Here is a 15,704-nt window from a genome sequence, read left to right as displayed (position 1 = left end):
AAGTGCTGTGCTAGGCCTGTTGACATGTTATCATACTAATAGTACTTACCTCATAAAGTTGTTATAAGGATAAATAGATTAATATTTGTAAGGCCCATAGCAAACATTGCAGTACACACAGCAAACATTGGTTGCATATTAAACAAATTATCTCATTAACTGAAATCTTACAGAAGTGTAAACTTTTCTTGCAGGATAGCAACTTGATATTTGGAAATCAATCTAGTATTTGCACTTTTTAGAGAGATGAGGTAGGAAATGAGTTTATGTGCAGTCCTACTTAGGATTTAATGTGCAGGTATGTTGTACAGTTAAAAACTCCACATCCTGCCCGGCCGGGCGTGGTTCAGTGGTTAAGCATCGACCTAGGATCCAGGCGATCAAGGTTCGATTCCCGGTCAGGGCACATCCCCGGGTTGTGGGCTGCAGCCGATCAATGACTCTCTCATCATTGATGTTTCTATCTCTCTCTCTCCCTCTCTCTGAAATCAATAAAGATATATATTTAAAAAAAAAACACAACTCCACATCCTTTCAACTCGTAATTTGTAGCGAAGAGCCCAGGATTTTTTAATTAATGAGACTTAATTTTCTTTGGCTATTAGAACTTTACGTGGCAGTTTTAAATCCTTTTGAAATGGATTACATCATTCATGACAAATGGCTAAAATATTGAAGCCATTATTTTACTTATGAGCATAAAACAATAGTATTAGAGATTTAAAAAAATATTTTTAGTTATAGATGGTAAATGTGATTTTCAAAGTAGACGGTTAAGAACATTATTAATTTTTTAAAACATTCTTAAAAATTGATTTTAAAGAGAGGAAGGGAGAGGGAAACATCAAGGTGAGAAAGAAACATCGATCAACTGCCTCCTGCACACGCCCTGACCAGAGATCGAACCCACCACCTGGGTATATGCCCTGACCAGGAATCGAAACCTTTATCTTTTGGTATACGAGATGACACTCCAACCAACTGAGCCACACCAGCCAGGACAAGAACATTATTAATTTTGATAATAATATTAAGTGAATTGCTTTAGGATTGATATTAGAAAATCAAAGGACTTGAAACAGTGTCCTTTCTCAAACTTTTATCCATCTTTTATTTTAGGCTTTAAGAAAAGGGAGGGAAGGAGGTGAAGGGAGAAAGGCAAGAAGAGTGAGGGATGGAGGAACCAGAAGAGAAAGAGTGAGGAAGAGAGAGGAATAAAATCAGTTGGGACTGTGAACGGTTCTTTGAGTGAATTACACTTTGAAGAGAGGGCATGGAATGAAAATACCTAAACAAAAATTGAAGCATTGGATACTCCTATGTGTCTACTTATCTTAAAAATCAAACTGTTTAGCTATTATTTAATGTGATAGTTACGAGCTTCCATTTGAGCTTGCACATGAAGTAATGTACTATGTCTGGGTGGGACTGGAGTAAATATTTAATGGTTATTTATTGTTGCAAATCTCATTTCGTAGATTCCAGTAAATTTCCAGCTGTCAAGGTTTTGTTCATAACTGTGTCAAAAAACAAATGTGTTTTTTTAAAAAACTGTAAGTACTAGCAAGAGAACTTTGAACTGATCAATGAGTTTATTTGTAGCAAAATTACTGAGAATAAAATTAATGAGAATAATAGCAGTAGAGAAAGCCTATGGGAGAAGTTGGGATTGATGCAGTATTTGACAGCAAGGAGTTCAGTTAAGGAGATTGAGTAACTGACTGCAGGGTCTACTTCATTAGTGTCTAGAGTCACATGATACCAGAAAGGGGCTTGAGACCTAGAGAAAGAATATTTTAAAATTGGAAGGTAGGATGGTTTGCTGATTCACATATCCACTCACTGCAGAAATTTTTGAGAGTCAACTCTTTTTTTTTTTTTTTTAAGAAAAAAGAAATTATTATTTTCGTAAATTTTTAATCTCTAGGCTTAAGAATCAATCCTTTTGTTAGAGACTGTTTCATAGGTAGTATATGTAATCTATTTAATAGGTGGAGCAGCCGAGAGCCAGAGAAGTTCTTTATCCAAATTTAGTTGGTTTTGGTCTTTTTCTTCTTCCTTTTTTAAAATATGTTTTTTATTGATTTCAGAGAGAGGAAGGAAGAGGGAGAAAGAGATAGAAACATTAATGATGAGTCATTGATCAGTTGTGCCTCCTGCACGCCCCCTCCTGGAGATCGAGCCTGAAATCGGGCATGTGCCCTGACTGGGAATCGAACTTTGACCTCTGGTCTATACTCAACCACTGAGCCATGCTGGCCAGGCGGTTTTGGTCGTCTTGTACATAGAACTATCGCTTACACTTTGAGTGCTATTTATATTAACTTACATGTTTCAAATTATTTCGGCCTTCCATCAAGGTGATAGGTAAGGTTTAAAAGGCTAGGCCAGCGATTTTCAACTGCTGTGCAATAAGAATTTTTAAAACATGCAATACCTGACTAGTCAAGGGCACTGACCTCTTTTTCCTTAGATTGCCAAATAAAAAAATGACAACAACCAACACAATCGCCACCCAGTGTGTGAAAGAATCAAAATTACACCTTTTTTTGTCAGATTGGCAAAAAATATATTTTTTGTGTGCCACAGATAGTAATTAGTTTTACATGTGCCATGAGATGAAAAAGGTTGAAAATCACTAGGCTAAAGAGAAGTACTTTTGTACTTTTGCCTTCAGAATTTCCTGATTTTTCTCATTGATTTTTTTCATTGCAGCAGAATCTCATATTAGATTTTATTGTTGCATTGCTTAAGAAGAGACAATTGAAAAGAAAAAAGAGTGCAGGGATTTTTCTGAATTGGATGAGTTATTACTGTGTTCTTGGCCCTGTTCTTATTGTCCTTCCACTCTTATCCATACCATTTAGGTACGGTTGGGATAGTCACAAAACCCCATATAAAAATCTCAGTACGATGCCAATCGTTATCTTTATTTTATGGGGGCAAGTTTTGTGTTTCAGAAGTTCAAAATGACTCAGACTATTCCACTGTGTATTTATTTTGTGGAAAGAATTTGATCTAAAATTTGTAGGTCATGGCTTATATGAAAACAAAACAATCTTAGAAAATTAGATATATAAACACAGTTGGTGTAACATTTATAAATGTTTCAGTAATAGCCTCTGCCATATGTAGCTTAATGTGTTTGGAAACTAAAAAAAATTTATTCCAGTTGCTGCTATTTAAAAATGTTTCTGTATTTTTTTTAAAAAAGACAAAAGGTCAAAATATAAACACATGTTCCACATAAAAGCAGAGCCAAGAAGATATAATGTATACAGTTATTCCGGTATCCGTTTGGCTAGGGACTGACAGTGTTTAATTTACATTAGCTGTTCCAAGACAAAATAGTTCATGGCAGTGATATTGAGGGGATTTTTTTTTTGGTAAAAAAAAGAAGGAAAAACACTTCAATTTGTTTAAGTACATTTCAGACCCAAAAAGCATCATTCCAAAAGGTTATCTAATTAAAACATGACTCAGCTGTTTCATTTCAGTTCTATAGAAAGCTAACGTTTGTTAAATGGTATTCTTTTTATTTAATAATTGTTAACATTTTGACTGCTTAACTACCAGACATTGAAAAAGCTGCTTATACATATTTAGCCCTCCCCAAAGTAAGTGGTGGAATCAGAATTTGAACCAGACAGTCTGAGTTTAGAGCCCATGTCCTTAATTGTGGTACATATACTTCATTTTCAGTAATTTTTACAGAGGTAACATGGTTGAAAAGAACCACATATCAAAAATTTAGCTACCTAGTTTTCCTTCTAAAAATCTACAGTCTAGTCCAGCATTGATCTGTCCCATTTACAATGTTTTCTGTCTATTCCATTCATCTTAGCACATCATAAACTTTAGAGACTCAGTCAAAACTTTTTTGATTATATACCCTCATTAGCAAAATATATTTGAATATGCATTCCCAATATATATCTTTATAAATTTTATACATGAACCAGTATACTAATTTGTTATGCAGATGATAAAGCTTGTCGTAGTACAAATTTTGAAAGTAAAAAGTAATAGTAGACAAGTTCTCATTTTTTGTACACCCCAAAGGATTGCCTTATACTCTGCCTTGGAGCACCTGAACACATTTTGGAGACCACAACTCCAAACAATACAGTATGGCTCAGTAACTGTTAATATATAAGGCAGCGTGATCAAGTTTGGTTTCCTGATTTAAGCTGTTAGATTATGAAGGACCTGCGCATAGGCAGGGTTCATGTGTTTGTGTGTGTGTGTTTTAGTGGACATTAGATAAGTTGTTTGACTTAACAGAAGTTTTGCAGAATAGAGGAAAATTCTATCTTATATGAAAAAAACTGAAGTTATACTACCTGAAAGGTAAGATCCAGGCTTTTTCTTTTATGTCTGTATTCCTTTCTTGAACCTATAAACCTGTATTCCTGCCTTGAACTCCAACCTAGATTATAGAGTACCAATAGTCTTGGTGCAAATTTTGTGGATGTGACAAAAAGAATCACATATTATACATATTTAAGAATCACTAAATCATGGAAATGCCAGTCAGGATTAGAAGAAAATCTAAGCTTAAAATAGTTTTTTAAAAATGCAGTTTTATGGAGTATCACAGGAGGAATGTCTCTGGAAATGACATCTGGTTAGGAGGGAGACTTTTCATATGTCCTTTTTTGTAACTTTTGAAAAAATGTTTATGATATACTTGTACTCCTTATTAAATAAGTTTTAACTGTAAAGAGACATGAAGGAAAGGCAGTTCTTTTCTAAATATTCATAAAGTAGTCATTAACACATAAGCTATAGAGGCACATGGCATGGTTCTTAATTGATGTAGCCAAATATTGTTGCCTAAGTTACTCTCCTGGTACTGAGTGTCCAGTCCTCTGCTTAACTTTCTACCCAATCCCACACTTTCTCAAAAGCTAGCTTACATTGCACCCTACCAAAAATTTTTGCAAGGTTCTCTGGTTGATATTAATGGAACCAATATGGCAGGACAAATATGCCCTATATCAGAGTAAGCTTTGGAGATACCAGATATGCCTTCCATAGGCAGGAGGAATATGCAAGGCTATGCTCTCTCCCTCTAAGGCTTTCCTGCATGCACTGTGCCCATAGTAGGTGCTCAAATATGCCTTAAGTTAACCTCAGTTGAATAGTAAATGTCTAAGTAATACTAAATGTCTAACAATAAGTGTCTGCCTGCACATGTATATTTTTAAAGTGATTAAAACCCTCTTAAGCATGTAAATTTTAAAAATAGCTCCTAATAATCCTTTACATAAATGCATTTTGAAATGTTTACGTGAAGTATAATAGGTTTAGCCTATCTTCAGTTTCATAGGTTTAGACTTCATTGTATTAAAAATGAGGCCTATATTATATATTGGCCTGATATTTGTTCACTCTGCAAAATACAAAGAACATGGGTACACAGGTTTGTCTTGCTGGTAAGGAGTTCACATTCTTACCTAGGAGACATTCTGACCTACCAGAACTGCTTCTGCTTATATGAGCCTCATGCCAAATCCAAAACTTGTATATTGCCACGAACCTGCTTCTACTACTTTGAGTGCAGACTGCCTTCCTCCATTTATTGTGTGAATCCTGCCCACCCTTCAAGGCTCACTTGTTCTTTGGAGACTTCCAGTTTTTCCTCTCACTCCAGCACAGATGTCCCCTTTCTTTAAGATTCAGATTAGCACATCTACCTGCTAACCAACCTCCTCTACTTGTATGTTCTTCAGGTACCTCCAAATAACTTTGTCCTAAACTGAATGTGTTATTTTCTGCCTCAGTTGTTATTCTTTCCTGTACACACTCACGTCATTCCCCCCCACACTAATTTGATAAACAGAGCCCCTTTCCTCTGCCTCATACTTCTTAAACCTGGTGGTTTAAGGGAAAACAAACATTGCTTTTAGTTGCTGAAATTTTAGAGTAAGGACAGAGCCCTGGCTGGTGTGGCTCAGTTGATTGGAGCATTGTTCCGTGCACCAGGAGGTCTCGGGTTTGATTCCCCATCAGGGCACTTACCTAGACTGCCAGGGTGTGTGAGGGAGGCAGCTGATTGTTGTTTCTCTCTCACATCGATTTCTCTCTCTCTTTCTCTGTCTCTCCCCCCTTCCTTCCTCCCTCTCTAAAAAACAAAAAAGAGTAATGACAAAAAATTTAGAAACAATGGAAACTTTAAAAAAATTACTTCACTTTGGCATGGGTTTGAATCCTGGCTCTGCTGTTTATAACATGTGTACCCTTGAGCAAGTTACTTTACCATATGTGCCTCAATTTCTTCATCTATGAAATGGGAATGATGGGAATACCTACCTCAGAGGGTTGCCATAAGAGCTGAATGAGTTAACACTGTCTGGCACATACTCATTATTATGAGTTCATTAAGGAAAGAAGGGAGGGAAGGAGAGAGGAGGAGAGAAAAGAAAAGAAAGGAAAAGTTTTAGATATGAATGATAGCGTGACAGTTTTTTAAAATGAAGTTTGATTGGAAATATAAGAAGAAGTTGCTTTCATTATAATAATGGTGACCTTTTAAAAAAGCTATTCATGAAAAATACAAAAGTAGTCTTTAGATTTTTGAGCTGTTTCAAACTTTAAAAAAACAAATATGCTCCTTTAAATCTCAAGCCCTCCTTTAATTGCATGTGCAGTGCAAGGCAGATAGTCTGACTTTTTTAAAAAAGTTAAAAAAAAAGTAATGGGATAAAGTTTTGCTTTGCTTGCATATCATTCCCTATCTTGAGACTCAATGTTTAGCTGATAAAATAAATAAACCTGTGTGTGTAAAAATCTCCAAGTTTATGGAGATTTAAATTTTAACTAATTCATTTTAAAACACTGTAGGAAATAGTAGGTAGGAATATTAAAAATCATCACTTTATTTAAATGAGGCAGATGTTTATAGTAAAAACATTAATGTGTGTCTGAAATAGAAATTAATTGGAAAAATTTAGTTGCATTAAATTGACAGCTTGTTGCTGTTTTCTCATGTTATAATATTTATGAAAGTAAACTCAGGGTAGGACAAATTTATACTTACGTTTTACATTAGAGTGTAGTTTTATTCCAAAACCCCATAATTCTGTACTTGCTCCACTATAAATTGCTAGCTTAATAGAGTTTTAGAAGGAAAAAAAGACAGTCTTTTGGATAACTTTTTAGAGAGTTATTCACAGGTCTTTGATTTCCTTTTATTTTGTTTGTTTGTTTTTAATTGATTTTAGAGAGAGAGGAAGAGAGACAGACATAGATTTTGTTGTTCCACTTATTTATGCATTCATTGATTGATTCTTGTATGTACCCTCACTGGGGATCAAACCCACAACCTTGGCGTATTGGAATGACGCTCTAACCAACTGAGCTAGGTACCCAGCCAGGGCTTTGATTTCTTATTTGACTGTCATTTAAAACAGTTTAACAACTAAGTAATAATAGGACTTTTGATTCATAATAATGCCTTAACATAATTTCCTTATAATTCCTTTAAAAGAATCCAAAGGATTTCAGTGTTTGAATTTTAACATTCATTTGTAGAAAGGATATTTTGTAAAAAATATTTTAGCAACATTTGTCATTAAAAGGGTACAAAGTTTGCCCTGGCTGGTGTGGCTCAGTTGTTTGGGTGTCAACCAGTGCACTGAAAGGTTGCTGGTAGAATCCCCGTCAGGGCACATACCTGGGTTGCAGGCTCGATCCCCCATAGGGGGCATGCAGGAGGCAGCTGATCAATGTTTCCCTCTCACATTGATGTTTCTCTCTCTCTTCCTCTCCCTTCCTCTCTCTAAATAAATAAAAAAATCTTAAAAAAAAAAAAAAGGTACAAAGTTTCAGTTAATGCAAGATAAATGAGTTCTGGAAATCTAATGTATAGCATGGAAATGAAAGTTACCAAAACTGTATTATATACTTGAAATTTCCTAAGAGGATAGATCTTAAATTAAATCTTCTCACACACACACACACACACACACACACACACACACACACACACAGTGGTCGCTATGTAGAGGTGATAAATAAGTTATTTAGCTTGATCGTGGTGATCATTTCACAATGTATGCTTATATCAAAACATCAACTTGTACACCTTAAATATGTACAATTTTTATATGTCAAAGATGATAGTTAAAACGTGAAGTAATCTGATTGGGCTGATGATAATAGTGTTAGAGCATAATGAGAGGTTTTTATTTGTCAAAAACCAAGTAGAGCAGAACATTTTTTCTCTTTTTTAAAATTGTGAGATACTTCCAATATGCAGAAAGGAACAGAGACTAAATAAAGAACACTCACATAAGCCATCTCTTAGCTCTTAACAAAATTTGACATTTTAACACTTGAGTTCTTTTTCTTTTAAGAAAAATCAGCCTGGCGTGGCGTGGCCTAGCGGTTGAGCATCGACTTAGGATCCAGGAGATACTGGTTTGATTCCCGGTGAGGGCACATGCCTGGGTTGAGGGCTTGATCCCCAGTTGGGGGCATGCAGGAGGCAGCCGATCAATGACTCTCTCATCATTGATGTTTCAGTTCTCTTTCTCCCTCTCCCTTCCTCTTTCTGAAATCAATAAAAATATATTTTAAAAAGAAAAGAAAAAATATCACATGAGCAGTAGGAGTCCCCTTGTGTACCCCTCTCTTACCCCATTTTCTTACATTTTTTCTCCATAGATAACCACCACTATGATAAATTTGGTGTTTATCTTTCCTATGCATGTTTTTGTACTATAACTACAGTCATTTATCCAAAGACTAGAAATAGTGCTATTTTGTATATTTTCAAATGTGCCACTGACAGAAGTTTCACTTATGTAAATTATCATTTTACTTTTGAGATCAGTATTTGAGATGATATTACATTGATTCATTTAACTCTAGTTCATTTATTTTAAACTGCTATGTGATACACCCTTGTATAAATAGACACTTCCTCCATCCTTTGATAAATATTTTGGTTGTTTCCAATTTGTTGTTATTACAGTGTTGTAGTTAATATTGTGTGTGTGTGTGTGTGTGTGTGTGTTAAACAGATGTACTAATGTTTTTTAGGTGGTTTTCAAAGTGTGATCTGGGAACCCTTGGAGGAGCATTCTCCTCTCACTCCTAGACCTTTTTAGGAAGTCTATGGGGTGAAAACTCTAACAATAATAATAGTAATGTTCTTTGCCTTTCCCCCCCTCTCATTCATAAGCATTTAGTAGGGTTTTCCAGAGAATACATGATTTATGATATTTCAGTGGATCTGAATGCGGAAACAGATATGAGAATCCAACTGTGGATCTGAATGCAGAAACAGATATGAGAATCCAACTGTCTTCTATTATACTAGATTTGCAAAATATAAAAAAAGTTATTCTTTTTACTAAATTTTGTTTTGGAAAAATAAGTTTTGTTTTTTTTTTAAAAATAAGTTATAACGTTATTGTTGCTTTTAAATAAAACATTTTAAAATTTATCAGTTTTAATTTCTAATACAATAAATACTGATGCATATAACCTATATAAGCAAATCATTTTTTAGTGTAAAGAGGCTTTGAGACCAAAAAGTTTGAGGACTGCTGCTCTAAGGAATATACCTAAGCATGGAAAGGCTCTTTAACTGTGCCTAGTACTGCCGTTTTGTTCTGCAAAGTTGTTATACCACTCTACATTCTCAGCAACAGTATAGAGTTCCTGGTTCTCCACATTGAAGCTAACATTTGATGTTGTCAGATTCTAACAAGCTTTGCCAAGAGGATGGATGTTAGATGGAATCTCATTGTGAATTGAATTTGTTTTTCCCAGATTACTACAGATGCTTAGCATCTTTTTATGTTCATTAATCACATTTGTAGTTTGTCTTCTGTGAAAAATATTTTTTCTTATTCTTTGCCATTTTTCCTACTTGTGTTTTTCTTACTGATTTATAGGAGGGTTTATTTTCCTCCCTTCCCCTCCTTTATTTTTCTTTCTTTTTTAAATATTTATTTATTGATTTTAGTTTCCCATTTTTACTTTTTATTTTTTTAAATTGAATTTATTGGGGGTGACATTAGTTAATAAAATTATACAGATTTCAGGTATACAATTCTACAGTCCATCGTCTGTATTTTGTACTGTGTGTTTACTACCCTAAGTCAAGTCTCCTTCCATCACCATTTATCCCTCCCTTTCCCTTCTTCTACCTCCCCTCCACCCCCTTCCCTCTGGGAGTCACCATTCTATTGTCTGTGTCCATGAGTCTTTCTTTTTTTTCCTTTGCTTAATACTTTCTCCATTCTCACCCAGCCCCCAGCCCCGTCCTCTCTGACAGCTGTCTGTTCTCTGTACCCATGAGTCTGTCTTCACTTTGTTTGTTAGTTTATTTTGTTCATTAGATTCTGCATAAAAGTGAAGTCGTATGTTACTTGTCTTTCTCTGACTGGCTTTTTCACTTAGCATAATACTCTCCAGGTCCATCCATGCTGTCCCAAAAGGTAAGATTTCCTTCTTTTTTTTTTCTTTTTTCTTTTTTTTTATGGCTGAGTAGTATTCCATTCTGTAAATGTAGCACAGCTTTTTATCCACTCATCTACTGATGGACACTTGGGCTGCTTCCAAAGAAGACAAAAACATACAATGGGGTAAAGATAGTCTATTCAATAAATGGTGTTAGGAAAATTGGACAGATATGTGCAAAAAAATGAAACTAAACCACCTTCTTACACTGCACACAAGAGTAAACTCAAAATGGATTAAAGACTTAAATTCGAAACCATAAAAATTCTAGAAGAAAACATTGTTAGTAAATTCTCTGACGTTTCTCGTAGCAGTATTTTTTCTGATGTATGTCCTCAGGTAAGGGAAACAAAAGAAAAAATAAACAAATGGGACTACATCAAACTGGAGATTTTTTGCACAGCAAAGGAAACCATCAACAAAATGAAAAGACAGCCCACTGAATAGGAGAACTGTTTGCCAATACATCTGATAAGGGCTTAATATCCAAAATTTATAAGGAACTTAAAAACTCAGCACTAAAAAAACAATCCAATTAATAAATAGGCAAAGGATCTGAATAGACATGTCTTGAAAGAGGACATACAGATGGCCAATAGACATGTGAAAGGATGCTCAATGTCACTAATCATCAGAGAGATGCAAATTAAAACCACAATGAGATATATCACCTTACACCTGTCAGATGACTATCATCAATAAATCAACAAACAACAAATGTTGGCGAGGATATGGAAAAAAGGGAATCCTTGTGCACTGCTGGTGGTCATGCAGAGTGGTACAGCCACTTTGGAAAGCAGTATGGAGCTGCCTTATGACCCAGAGATTCCACTTCTGGGGATATATCTGAAGAAACCCGGAACACTAATTTGAAAGAATGTATGCACCCCTATGTTCATTGCAGCGTTATTTATAATAGCCAAGATTTCTTTCTTTTTAAATATTTTGATTCCTAATCCTTTGTTGGTAATATGCGTTGAAAAAAAATCTCACGGTCTTTGAGCTTTTTTTTCACATTTTGTTATGGTAACTTTGGTTCAGCAGAATTTCTTAATTTTAAAGTAGCCTAACATTCTTTTCTTTACACTTATGCTTTTTCTGCCTTAAGGAATCCACCTCTACCTTATTTTTTTTTTTAAGTTTATTTTTTTAAAAATATTGAAGTCTTGAGTTTTAGACTCCAAGTTATTGTCCATCTATAATTTATTTTTGTGTATGGTATGTGTGTGTTTTTTTATAGCTGGGTGGTTTTTCTATTACATACAGGATAGGGCAAAAGTAGGTTTATAGTTGTAAGTATGTGAAATAGAGTTTATTCTTTCATTATTATTTATTACTGTATTATTTTACATACAAACAACTGTGAACATACTTTTGCCCCAGATTATATGAAAGGAATTGTTAAAACTCTATAATAAAAAGGCCCTAATAAAACTGAGCAAAAGACTTGAACATTCAATAAAAAAGACATAAGAATATCTGATAAGAACATGGGATGGTGCTCATTATTTTTAGTTATAAAGGAAGTGAAAATTAAAACCACAGTGAGATGACATTAAACACACACAAGAATGGCTGAAATAAGAAGTTAAATAACTTATGTTGCCAAAGATGTAGATCAGCTTGAACTCTTTTATGTTGCCTATGAGAATACAAAATGGTACAAACACTTAGGAAAACTATGGGTTTTTATAAAGTTAAACATTCCCTACCTGGGACCAAACAATCCCACTCTTAATCATTTACTCAAGAGAAATGCATATATTCACAAAAAGACTTGTATATAAATATTTACAGAGGCTTTATTCAAAATAACCCAAACTAGAGACAACCCAAATGTTCATCAAAAGAATGGATAAGCAAATTGTGGTTTGTTCATACAATGAATTCATACTACTCAACAATGCAAAAGAACAAATTATTGATCCTCTCAATAGCAAGAATGAATCTCACATTTATATGAAAATCAAAGACAGGCAAAACTAAACTATGGTGGTAGAAATCCTAACAGTGGTTTCCTATGCGATAGTGGGAATTGACTGTAAGGGGGCTCATGGAACCTTTCCAGAGTGTTGAAAATGCTTTATCGTTTGATTGGAATGTTGATTACATAGGTATGTACATTTATCAAGACTTGCTGAATTGTGCATTTCATTGTATGTCAATTTTTCACCTTGATTAAAAAAATTGGAAACATGGATGCTCTTGAAATCCCCTTTTCCATATGTTCACTGAAAAGTACCATTACTTCCTGCACTGATATCTTGTGAAATTTTTATTGTTTTTTTGGACACTAACATCTGGGTTACATTTTCATAAATATGGGGCATAAACGGGATTGCTTTCTACTCCTTGCACAGAAAGCCAAAGGCTAGTCAAACTCTACTGCTTTTAAGTTCATTTTATGTTTCCAGTTAGTACTGTGTTTTAATTTATGGGTTTCATAAATTTTATACTTGCATAAAAAAAATCACATTTGTCCACATAATCTCTAGGTGTCACGGTGAACCCATTATATTAATTTTTCGTAAGTACTATTCATTCAGCATTTGTTGAACCTAATATTTTATATCAAGCTGTGTTCTAGGCCCTGAGGATAAAAAAGTGAAGCAGACAGGCAAGGAAGGAACCTGCCCTCACAGAGCTTATAGTCTAGTGTGGGAGGAAAATAAAGATAATATACTATATACCTTTAGATAGCACTGATCGCTATGAAGAAAATAAGACAGGTGATGTGGTTGAGACAACCTGGAGGGGGCTTCTTTAAACCTAGTACTCAGAGAAAGGCTTCCCAAGGAGGAACATTTGAGCTGAGCTGGAAGAGCAGGAACAACTTCATTCTGTGAGGATATGGGGAGGATTTTCTAAAACTGTACTTTTATGATTATATTCATATCTCCTGATTGTTTTCCCAGTTCTTCATTTCAGAGCCCTTACATTCTTAATTACCCTTTTCTGACTCTGTTTTGTTGTGACTTTATGGTTGTGAGTCAATTTGAACTCATTAAGATTTTTACTTTCCTGCTATTCTTAGTAATTAGGCTCTATTGTTCACTAATAGTCAACAGAACATTAGTTTCCTTGAACCTTCCCTTTGCGCGTGTTTGCCCACATAGATTTAGAAGAGACAGTATTAGCATATGCAGAAGCAGAGGTTGAATTTCTATAGTATTAACAACAACCTTCCTATATCCCACTCCTCTTCTGAACCACCTTGTAAAAATCCTAGAAGTATTTGGGAGCCTACCTCTTGGCACTGTTACAGTATCAACTCTGTGTAGTTTTATAAGCTTAGCTACCTTAGGACTCTTCTAGCTGAAACTATATCTCTTTCTGTTCCTAAGAGGGCATGCTTGGTACAGTTCCCATGAATTAAAGAGTGGAGAATCGCACTGTCCATTGTGGCTGCATCAGTCGAGCATTGTCCTGTGCACTGAATGGCTTTGGATTTGATTCCCAGCCAGGTCACCTGCCCAGGTTGCGGGCTTCATTCCTGGTTGGGGTGCGTGCAGAGGGCAACCAATCCATGTTTCTCTGTCACATCAATGTTTCTCTTCTTTTCCCTTCCTCTCTAAAATCAATAAAAGCATATTTAAGGACAAAAAAATTTTAAAAATTAAATTAAAAACTGGAGAATCAAGTTCATTCATAAGCAAAAGTAAGTAGGAGTGGTTTTTCCCCACTTATGTAATAGTTATATTTTATTACCGTGATATTTTAAAATATCAGTTGCATTTTGAGGAGCTTTGATCATAGAAAATATAATCTTTTTAGTGGTCCTTAAAGCTGGCACTTTCCAAAAGGTCAAGTGGCTATATTTCATCTCACTCTGCTCTACCTCCAGCCATGCTTCACTATGTCTAGGTAGGTTGGACACCTGATTGTATGCTGATAATAAAAAAGGAAGAAAATTGGTCCCTCAAGTGCCTGCCTCTCAAACATCATGTCCGATCAGAAGTATTCTGAGGGTACAGGGCTCGTAATCTGTGTTTCCTTAGGACCAAGACTGGGAAGCTTTGGAGAGCAGCCTCCAACTGTGTTTCGGTTCTAGTGCCCCAGAGACCCTTCAGAGGTTCAGTGTGTCTGGAAACAAACTCAAAGATTCTCAGAAGAGTGGCAGCTAGAGTATCTCTAAGTACTACTTATAAAAGTGGTCAAAGCTCATCGTTTTTTTAACAAAAATATAGAAAATAAGTGGTCATTTTCAGTGTCAGGAATGAAATGTATAAAAGTTTGAAAATCATGTTAGGTTAGTCAGCAAAATATTTTAGATTTGTTTATTTGCTTTTTTGCTATTGATCTTTTTAAAAAGTTAATTCTTGGTTCAAAGGTGATCCTTCTTTCACTTTTAATTTTTGAAGCATGGGCATAAGAGAAGTTAATTTATTCTGAGATAAGTATTTACTCTGTTAAAAATAGTTTACATGGTTTCAATTTATATAATTTCTAGTATCTTTTATTTAGACAGTTAACAGATTCAGAAAGTGTTTATTGCTGGAAAAGGCAACAAGAGGATAGGGATGCTTATTATTCCACTGACTCCAAGATGATTATGTACATCTTACTTCAGGGTATATGACCACTTTTCTACATAAGGTCCATTTAACTAATGCTTCAGTATAGAAGCCACACGCGTGTGTGTGTGTGTGTGTACATGTGTGTTTAACGATCATAGATCACAACTCTGGGCTGTTATTTCTTTAACTTGGGACTTCTCTTCCAGCATTTGTTTGGAGATGCAAACTGTATGCACCGCTATCACCCTAGCTTTCCTTCTTGAAGACCAAGCTCACAGGTTCATACTTTCAACTGACTGCTTTTGTTCTTATAGAATCTTAAGTTTTCTATTTTTCTACATAGTTTCTCTTTACCTAAATTTTTTGGTTAGGTAGCTACTTGTGTGGTATAAACCCCTTGTAGTCACTGAATTTAAAAATACAACCTGCCTTTCTCAAGTTCTTCAAGGCAGGGATTCCATTACATTTCCAGTGTTGAGTATCCACATTCAAGAAGGTGGCTGTGATTTGGAGCCATTGAGACACCTCTGCAGCAGCTGCTGGTGCAGGTGGCAAAGGTGGCTGCGTGGACACAGGCATGGAGGCCAGGCTGCTGTGGCTTCAGTGTCCGCAGCCCCGGCAGGTGGGTTGGGATACCCTGAGGCATCCTCCTGCACCTGCGGTCCTGCAACCTCAGTTCCCAGCCATCCTCCTGCATCCCCCAGCCATCCA

The 15,704-nt window shown here is 35.4% G+C and overlaps 1 protein-coding gene across 1 annotated transcript in view; it reads left to right on the top strand.

Moving 5' to 3' along the window:
- The window catches only part of PRKAR2B (protein kinase cAMP-dependent type II regulatory subunit beta), a 100,435-nt gene that overhangs the window by 6,503 nt on the left and 78,228 nt on the right, over positions 1 to 15,704 (top strand). The window lies entirely within an intron of this gene.

This window comes from Miniopterus schreibersii (assembly GCF_964146895.1).
Source record: "Miniopterus schreibersii genome assembly, chromosome: 9".
In the NCBI taxonomy this organism is placed as follows: Eukaryota; Metazoa; Chordata; class Mammalia; order Chiroptera; family Miniopteridae; genus Miniopterus; species Miniopterus schreibersii.
The sequence above is the reverse complement of the archived record's forward strand: the minus strand, read 5'-3'. Positions and strand labels throughout refer to the sequence as shown.